The sequence below is a fragment of the Oncorhynchus nerka genome, unplaced genomic scaffold (assembly GCF_034236695.1).
Source record: "Oncorhynchus nerka isolate Pitt River unplaced genomic scaffold, Oner_Uvic_2.0 unplaced_scaffold_6284, whole genome shotgun sequence".
Taxonomy (NCBI): Eukaryota; Metazoa; Chordata; class Actinopteri; order Salmoniformes; family Salmonidae; genus Oncorhynchus; species Oncorhynchus nerka.
Window position 1 is genome coordinate 1 of NW_027035031.1, and position 9,404 is coordinate 9,404.

Below are 9,404 nucleotides of genomic sequence, written 5' to 3' on the forward strand. Positions count from 1 at the left end.
GTCAATTATATGACAAGCTGACAGTTTATTCAGAGTAAAGATATCTGGTACAACGTATATACGGGCCCCTCTGCTAGCTCATCAGAGACTAGCAGAAGGCACTAGCTAACAATGGGTACAAGCTTCATATACAGAACAGAAAGTAGGTTGATATCTAGGAGATCGGATCTTCGGATTGGATCAGGCTGGGGTGTAGTCATCCGGCATTGGCTCTGTTGTCTGTCCGTCATCGTAGAATCCTGCCATGCCTGTTCTTGGTCGTCACACCATGTTCAGCTGAAAAGGAGATTTGGTGTGTGCGCTATCCTCAGTCATACAATGTTCGGCTGGGAGGGAAATTATGTGTGTGTGCTTAGTTTGTCTCTTAAGTCTAGGCTTTCTGCCAATGTGTGGGTGTCTTATCTGGGTGTCCTCGGCAGCTATGTGTGTACTGTATGTGCGTCGTCCCTGTCTTCTGGGGTCAGTGTGTAAGAGCGTATGCGTCCCTGTCCTGTCCTCGAGAGTCCGTGTGTAATGTGTGTGCGTCCCTATCTTCTGGGGAGTTGTGGCCGAACTGATGGCTAGCACCTGTGGCTAGGAGTATCCTGTTGTGACAGTGTTGTGGATGGTTTAAGTGAGTGTGTGTGTGAGAAATATCCTGTATGGGGCCCAACCTGTTTTACTATGTGTCTCAGCTATAGTAGTGTAATGTCACCTACATAGGAATTAGCAGTAATGTAATGTCACCTACATAGGAATTAGCAGTAATGTAATGTCACCTACATAGGAATTAGCAGTCCTCTACAAATCCCTCTCTTCACGTCTCCCCAGAGACGTGACACAACCTAACTAGATTCTGATACAAAAGAAAACTTTTCCCAAAGGGGCTATGAAAAAGGCACAACATTAAAAAGAAATGGATGTATATGTATTACCACCAAGTTCTCCACTCAATCCCACTATGTACTAAGTTGGCTACCAGCCACCTAGGAACTTACCACCCTCATGTAACAGAGCGGAGAACAACAGCTCAAAATGAAAGTAAAAATGATATTCTACATAAGCCAACTTTCTCCAGCCGGAAAAAGTTGTGATACCCTCTCTTCACATCTCCAAAGAGATGTGACACTCTCTAAAGGGTATTCTCCACCTCATCCTCAAACTCTGGCAGGTCATTAGCAAGCAGAGGATACATCTGGGAAGGGGAGGCAGGGTCAATAGCTTTAGAGATAACTCTAGTAGTAAGGGACCGGATACATGGAATGCAACTGCATCCACAGAGAACTAAGATGGCAGCAAACACTGAAATGGAGACTAAAATGGAGGAAACCAGGGTTTTATATTTACCAAACGCACTCATCCAGGAGTCCCACATCGAGGAATCTATCCCAGAATGAGATTTCATTTTACCATTAAGCGTCCGCAGACCCTCCAAAGCGGCCGACAAGCTACCATCCGAAGCTGTGTTATTGGGGATGAAAGTACAACACTGGTCACCAAACATAGAGCAAACTCCGCCCTTCTCAGAGAGTAACATATCAATGGCAATACGATTTTGGAAAGCCATCAGGCTGGTTGCAGCCAGTTGACCATGTACAGCTTCAAAACCCTGCTGAGTCCAATTGCCTAGCCTTTGGATGTTGTAATGTATGTAATTAATACAATCAACATTTTTGTTTACTGTACACCACCAACAGAGGGATGATTCAAATCCTGCAGCTACCTGATCTACTAACTTATACTCATCAGGCACTCCCTGGGGACTCCAATAGCGTCTATGTAGGTGGGGTCTCCACTAGATGGGGTGGTGGCTCGCCTGGCACGTCCCCAATATCCGGGTTTACTCCTGGATCCGCAGGACGAGGTCCTCGGCTCCTATAGGGTAGATAGAAACAGGCAACAAGAGAGTAACAAGTGCACAGCGTCCAGTACTGTTGGAAGGTAACTTATCAAACAGGACAGTACTACCACACCACCACCACACATCTGCTCTGGATTTTGGCGTAAAACTACCCTTAATATTAACTGTATCCAGACACCAATCTGCAGGAACCCATCCCACTTTAGTTCCTCCTCCCGTCATATTGACACAAGTAAAATTTGCCCTTGCTACCTGGTTGGAAAACACTGGTTTCCTATCGGTGAATTTAGTGACTGGATAGACACCATCCCAGGCAGTACAATTATCTCTGGGGTTATCAGTTGTCATAAGTGGGATTAGGCATGCTCGAGTCACCACTGCTGGGACAATTCATGAAGCAATGGACGAGCTCCCATGCACACCACACAACTCTGTCTGGTGGTATTTGCAGCTTCCTCTGTCAACAGTAGCCAATTATTGGAAAAACCTGAGACCCCTGTGGCTGTCAATATTACATCATCCGGACTTTTAAGCCTGGATATTGTCTCCACCGGGCCAAACAGTGAGAATATAGGTGACCCTTTTACGGGTGCGTTCATGTCATTCCTTACTGTAACCGAAGACGGTTTAGGATTCTTAGTCAAACAAATTCGCCACAGCCAATATCTGGTCCCGGAATTCCATGGGGCCAGTATGAAATCATAACACATTAAAGGCTGGTCCCCTGGTCTAACGGTAAGTTTCAGTCCCGTTTTTGTCTTAGTTAAAGTCAGTCGCTTCCGCCATTCCAATGCCCTCTTGTTTGTCGTCCAGTCTTCCCACCCATTAATTGTCTCCCCCACTAAATTCTTACAAGACCAATCGCAAACCTTTCCTAATGTCATATACCAGACATATCCAGCAGCCCAGAGGGCACTGGTTCCTACCCCGTTCCTAGGGCCCCCTAAGGTCCCCCAAGGGATGTCAATGATACTAGTTGCATTGAAGGGCACACAAACAGTCGTACTGCGCACGTCGTTGGCCCTGCAATCAGTTGTAGGGGTGGTGGAGCGTTTCGTGTGCAAATGATTGGTCAGTTCTATATGTGTCATGGATGTGGTCAGGTTGGATGACCCATTAGAGTGTCCTATGTCTGCTTGTAATGTAGGTGTATGATGCTCTAATACCCACAGGAGAATCCCCATGGAAACTCCTGTGACTATTATAAAAATAACAAACACGGGGCCCGATATTCCCAATCTCTTCCAGGGATAGCCCCTATCTCTGGAAGGCCGGTTAGTTGGTGAGCTGGGGAGTTGCTCCCACATCCTTACCAACTAAGGGTTCTGTGGTTGGAATCAAATTTAGGTCGCTCAAATCGACCCTGACTTCAGTCAAAGTTCTGGAAGGAGTCGGTGCTGGTGTACAATGAGTCAAGTGGTGCCAAGGTGCGCCCGATTTACCTTGACCTGGACTGAGTGTGAAGTAACCTCCTTCACTTATGATGCTCTAATACGGTCCAGTCCACCTGGGATCCGCCCACTTTCTTTTGTGGACCTTGATCCTTACCCAATCGCCGACCTTTACCCTTGGCTGCTCTGGATCTCCCGTCAGCTCCCCCTCATGGACTCTGTGTATCTGTTTGGAGAGAGCTGCAGACAGTTCCGTCAATTTTCTTACATAGTCAGTCATACCTATCTGGTGTACATCAAGAGGGGGCATATGACCTCCCTCTCTTGGTGGACCTGGCATGACTCTTCCAGTCATTATCTCATAAGGAGAGCAACTTCGACCCAGCACATATTTTAGCTATTTTGAATCTTAGCTTTTGACCTGCGCGTTTCCATGAGACCTTGGGATTGTGGCCTATAAACAGGCCCAAATTTAATGACTGATTTCGCATCCTCTCCCACCGTTGCAATTGCCTCTACCCATTTGGAAAACCCATCCACCATCACTACTAGGTATCGTTTCCCATTAAACCACATTATCCGCCCCCATGTCTGTGTAATCTATGCTAATGTCCTGAAAACATGCATCTTTGGGTTGTGGTCACCACAAATGTGGCATTCGTCACAAAATAAATCATCGTCATAAAATAAGTCAGTCATATTTTTATGTGAGGGTGCCACCAGATGCGAGACCTTTTGAAGGGTCTTTAGTTTGCCTTCGTGTGTGTGGCTATGTGCTTCTCGTAAAAGTTCTGGGTCCATCAGTGTGGACTGCTCCATGGGCATAGGCTGAGTCTGTATAGATATTCACAGTCTTTCCTTTTCCTCTGATGAGGGCCTGCGTCAATCCGATGATTTCCGCTAATTGAGCAGGTGCTGGTTGAGGGATGATGGCTGATTCAGGGGTAACATCACGAGGTGAGCTGTTTTTTTTCAATAGCTTTTGCTACTGCAGTAACGTATCTGGAGCATGTTGTCTGTCCTATCTCAATGTGGTCAAGTTTGGAATAGTAGTACTTCTCTCCCCCTCTTGTTTCTGGAATAGGACGGATGAGGTGAATCCTTCCTTTTCAGGAACATCCAAATGGAACTTGTTCTTGTAGTCAGGTGCAGTCAGAGCTGCTGCCGCTGATAGATCTGTTTTCAGGAGTGTTATGGCTGTTAATGCTTCAGCTGTCCAGGCCAGGGGTGCATGGAGGTTCCTTGATCGTAGGATGACCGGTGCTGCCACCCCCTCTGGGCCACACCCAATGGTACAACACCTGATAGGTGGGGTCAGGTGCATCATGTCTTCGTCCCAGTCATCAGTTTCTGTTGCATTGAGTGTGCAATGGATCTCAGCTTGGGGAGTCTTATATGGGTGCAGAGTGTAGATTTGGGCTGTCAGTTGGTTGAACTTAAACAGGATGTGAGGGGTGGAAGGCTCTGTGAGTAGGAGGCAAATGGCGCTGGGTGATTGTATGCAGGTTGTTCTGAGGGGATGGCCTGTAGCCACCTCTCCCTTGGTGGACCGTGGAAGGGCCTTCCTCCCCTGGTTGGGTGCTGAGGTTGAGACAGTGGATATGGGCAGTCCCTGGAGTAGTGACCGGGTGTCCTACAGTTGTAGCAAACTCTCCTTCTAGGCAGTCCTGGAATCCATTGTGGCTGGAATGCAATCTGCGGCCCCCACCTTGGAGCCATTGGCATTGGTGTTAAGTGCGCAGGGCCAGGAGCGGGTGCGGAAGTCTGCTGGACAGTTTGTTGCTGCATCATCTGGGTGACTGTTTTAGTGACTATATCAGCAATGTCTGTAGATGCCTCGGACACCATCTGTTGCTTTGGTTTGTCTCCCCTCTGCGCGTCCTTCAGTTGCAACTTCAAGAGCTCAAGCTGGAGCTTTTGCACCTGGGATTCAGCTCCCCCTTTATCCTTGTGATGTTGAGCAACGTGATGATGGATGTGTGTGTTGAACTGGGTCAGAGGGAGGGAGATGAGGCCCACTGTGCCCCTCAACTGTGCTTTCACTTCAGTAGGACATCCATTCACCACCATTTCTTTCCACATCGCTAGAGTGGTGTCGGTGTGATCGAATGGCTCTTCATGCACCGACCTCCATGTGGTCTTAGCCCTGTCCAGGTAGGCAGCGGGTTGTTCACCAGGTTCCATGGTAAAAGAGGTAAGGGTGGCATGGTTCCTTTCCGTAGGATATGCTCTTCTGAGCTCATTCCATAAGCCAGTCCTTATCTGGTCCAGCGGAGTGGCGTTTGGCGCATCTTTGAGGTCAGCTGCCTTGATGAGGGCTTTCATTTGCCCGTGATCGGTGGCCCGAGCCAATAGTGCCTCCATGTCTCCTTTACAGAGTTTCAGACCGGAGGTGAGAGATTGTAGTTTGAGGAGCCATGCTGATGCTCCCCCGTGTAGGCTGGGCATTTGTTCCATGAGGGTGGTAAGGTCGGTCATTTTCCATGGCTGGTATTCAACGTATCGACGATCCACAGCTGGGCGGAGTGGGAACAAATAGGCCTCTTCCTGTTCTCCCCTTAGTTCTCGTTCCTGTATACGTACAGACCGTCTGATTGGTTCAACGAGGTCCTGGACATGCCCTGATAGTATGCCATCTATGCGATAAGCTCCCCCTGCTTCCTCGGTTTGTTTGAGTAGGGTTTTGCGAGTTTCAATGATTTCTCCAATTCCTCTCTCATTTCTTCCATCCCCATGGAACGGGCAGAGGAGGCCACACTCTTGTTCTCTTCGTTCTCCACTGGCATACTCCCATGTGAGAAAACCGAGCCCTGGCTAGCGTGTTGACTATAAGAGCTAGGAGGTATGCTTTGGGAACATCTCATATACAAATTTGGGTGTGGTGTGGATGAAATCAGGCCTCCCATTTCACTCGTGAGGGAATTAGGTGCAGACATGTGGCCAGTGGGGTGCCGCTCCTCCATATGTATGGGTTCACACAGTATCTGCCCTCCCTTGATTCCCAGGCTCATGGTTCCCTTTATATTGCGCCTTTAATAGCCAGCAGTGGTGCCTGGAAAGTGGCATCTGGCAGGAAAGGGTTAAATGGGTTGTGTGGGTTGTGCGAGCCCCCATTATGTGGCCACTGGCCAGCCTCCAGGCCCGCGGAGTAGGGAGGTGGAATTTCCTTTGGTAGTGCTGGGTAGATGGATGCGTAGTGTGCTGAGGGGCGCGGCTGGTGGTTTTTCTCTGTTGAGTCAGGTGGGGTTAGAGTCTGAGTTGGAGCAGCGACTGGAGTTACCACTCCCATCACATCGAGATTTTCTTTCTTCTGCAGTTGCACCCGTTTAGTTTCTTCGATGGCCCACGTCCCTATTTTAAATTCGTCCTCAGTCCTTTCTCTGTCTTTTGTACCGTCGTTTTCCTGTCTACCTCCCCCGCCTTCGCTTCTGCCACTGCGTCTTTTAATCCTTTCTGCATAATAGACAGATCTCCCTCGGAAGGGAGATCTCCACTAAAATAACCTGCCTGTATCCATTTTAGTTTTATACGCTCCCAAACCTTCCTTATTTTGTTATATTGATCTTTACTTCCTGACCTGTCCCTGATTTTTTTGTCCAAATATTCAGTAAATTTGAGTTTGACCGAACTCTCAGCCATCGCGAATCGGTTGTTAAGATACACGTTAAATTAGTCCATTCGTTAAAAAAATATATAAAAAATCATTTAAAAAAATCCTTGTATACTTAGCCCGTCCTGGAACTTACATCCAGGATGTATTCTTGGCGCAAACAGTAGTCTTAACTCTAGTGTTTCACCCTCGTATACAAAGTTAGAGCGCAATGGTGGATAGGCATCACTGGCAGAGAAAAACAACAAAAAAACAACTTGGAATTTCGTCTAAATTAGGCCTCAGGAACGATCGCAGGTCAAACGTATCCAAAACCCAAAACAGGGCACGCGGCAGTAATACAAAACTGGTTACCTATTAATGTTTACACACGGGACACACAGCTCCTCCGTGGAATAAAATGATTTAATTTACCTCCTTGACCGTACACAACGCGTCAACAGGACACACGGGGCACACAGCTCTTCCGTGGAATAAAATGATTTAATTTACAACAGGACACACGGGGCACACAGCTCCTCCGTGGAATAAAATGATTTAATTTACCTCCTTGACCGTACACAACGCGTCAACAGGACACACGGGGCACACAGCTCTTCCGTGGAATAAAATGATTTAATTTACAACAGGACACACGGGGCACACAGCTCTTCCGTGGAATAAAATGATTTAATTTACAACAGGACACACGGGGCACACAGCTCTTCCGTGGAATAAAACAAATTAAATCCATCCCCTACTGTATTATAGACAGACCAGCCGCTACCGGGTTTAATGGATAGATGTACACAATAGAAATACAAATTAAATCCATCCCCTACTGTATTATAGACAGACCGGCCGCTACCGGGTTTAATGGATAGATTTAATACCACATATCTTTACTTCACTATCGTTAACTTGTCATTCGTGTATATAAATTTAGTCAAGAATTCATACTCACTCGGTAATACTGATCAAAATTTAGGCAGACTATACGACAATATGCAAAGTTTGATTTAACAGGTTTTGCTTACCTTGTTTGTGGTGCACCGTGAGATCAGTTTCCCGAGTTGAGCAGAATTGTTGTCCTCCCCCGAATTCCTTCACCTCTCAAATCAACTCACTTCGATGGATCGTTATTAAACCATCCTCTGCTACCATTTCTGTTGATAATTGGATATGTAGATAGGGCGAGTCGGTCAAGGATCGATTCGGACAAGGTGGTCAATTATATGACAAGCTGACAGTTTATTCAGAGTAAAGATATCTGGTACAACGTATATACGGGCCCCTCTGCTAGCTCATCAGAGACTAGCAGAAGGCACTAGCTAACAATGGGTACAAGCTTCATATACAGAACAGAAAGTAGGTTGATATCTAGGAGATCGGATCTTCGGATTGGATCAGGCTGGGGTGTAGTCATCCGGCATTGGCTCTGTTGTCTGTCCGTCATCATAGAATCCTGCCATGCCTGTTCTTGGTCGTCACACCATGTTCAGCTGAAAAGGAGATTTGGTGTGTGCGCTATCCTCAGTCATACAATGTTCGGCTGGGAGGGAAATTATGTGTGTGTGCTTAGTTTGTCTCTTAAGTCTAGGCTTTCTGCCAATGTGTGGTTGTCTTATCTGGGTGTCCTCGGCAGCTATGTGTGTACTGTATGTGCGTCGTCCCTGTCTTCTGGGGTCAGTGTGTAAGAGCGTATGCGTCCCTGTCCTGTCCTCGAGAGTCCGTGTGTAATGTGTGTGCGTCCCTATCTTCTGGGGAGTTGTGGCCGAACTGATGGCTAGCACCTGTGGCTAGGAGTATCCTGTTGTGACAGTGTTGTGGATGGTTTAAGTGAGTGTGTGTGTGAGAAATATCCTGTATGGGGCCCAACCTGTTTTACTATGTGTCTCAGCTATAGTAGTGTAATGTCACCTACATAGGAATTAGCAGTAATGTAATGTCACCTACATAGGAATTACCAGTCCTCTACACATGTGGGGACTGGATTAGATGGGAGCAGTGTAGGAGTGGAACTCATGAGTGAATGGTGACCACAGCCCTTCCAACAATACATTTAAATCATGTTTTACTGTGATTGTTTCCACCCTGCTGAATGTTTTCAATGTATTCCATTTCAAATGTGTCTCCCAGTGCAGCTTTACTTCCAGGCTATTATGACACATCTGGCAGTTTCTTCTATGTTTCTAGGTCCAGTACAATGGAAAACATGTTTTTTTGGTCACTACCATTGCAGGAAAAAACCATGCTACTGGTGCAAATACCAAAACTAACAACATGAGAGTACATACATCTACTATCATCTATTTTTTTTAGTCACTACGGTGTCATGATAGTACCATGGTATTGTTTTTCTCAATGTACTACAATCTTACATTTTACTATGGGCTGTTCTTCACATTAGGGTGCTGCTGCAGGTTCTCTGCGTCTCTTGACCATGTAAGGAGGGCCGGGCACAAAGCTCAAGACACACTCTCCACTTCCCTCCATTAGTTATTTATCAAGCTGATAACACATCACTCCCGACAGACGCAAGCAAAAACTCTTGCATAAATGTAGCAGCCTTAACACCTAATCA

The 9,404-nt window shown here is 46.7% G+C and overlaps 1 long non-coding RNA gene across 1 annotated transcript; it reads right to left on the reverse strand.

Annotated features, from left to right (window-relative positions):
- Position 1: 1 nt before the first annotated feature.
- On the reverse strand, positions 2-1,730 carry LOC135566269 (uncharacterized). The gene is made up of 2 exons (XR_010462023.1): positions 727-1,730; positions 2-694 (listed from the first exon to the last, which is right to left on the reverse strand). It is a non-coding gene; the product is annotated as an uncharacterized LOC135566269 (long non-coding RNA).
- Positions 1,731-9,404: the final 7,674 nt, after the last annotated feature.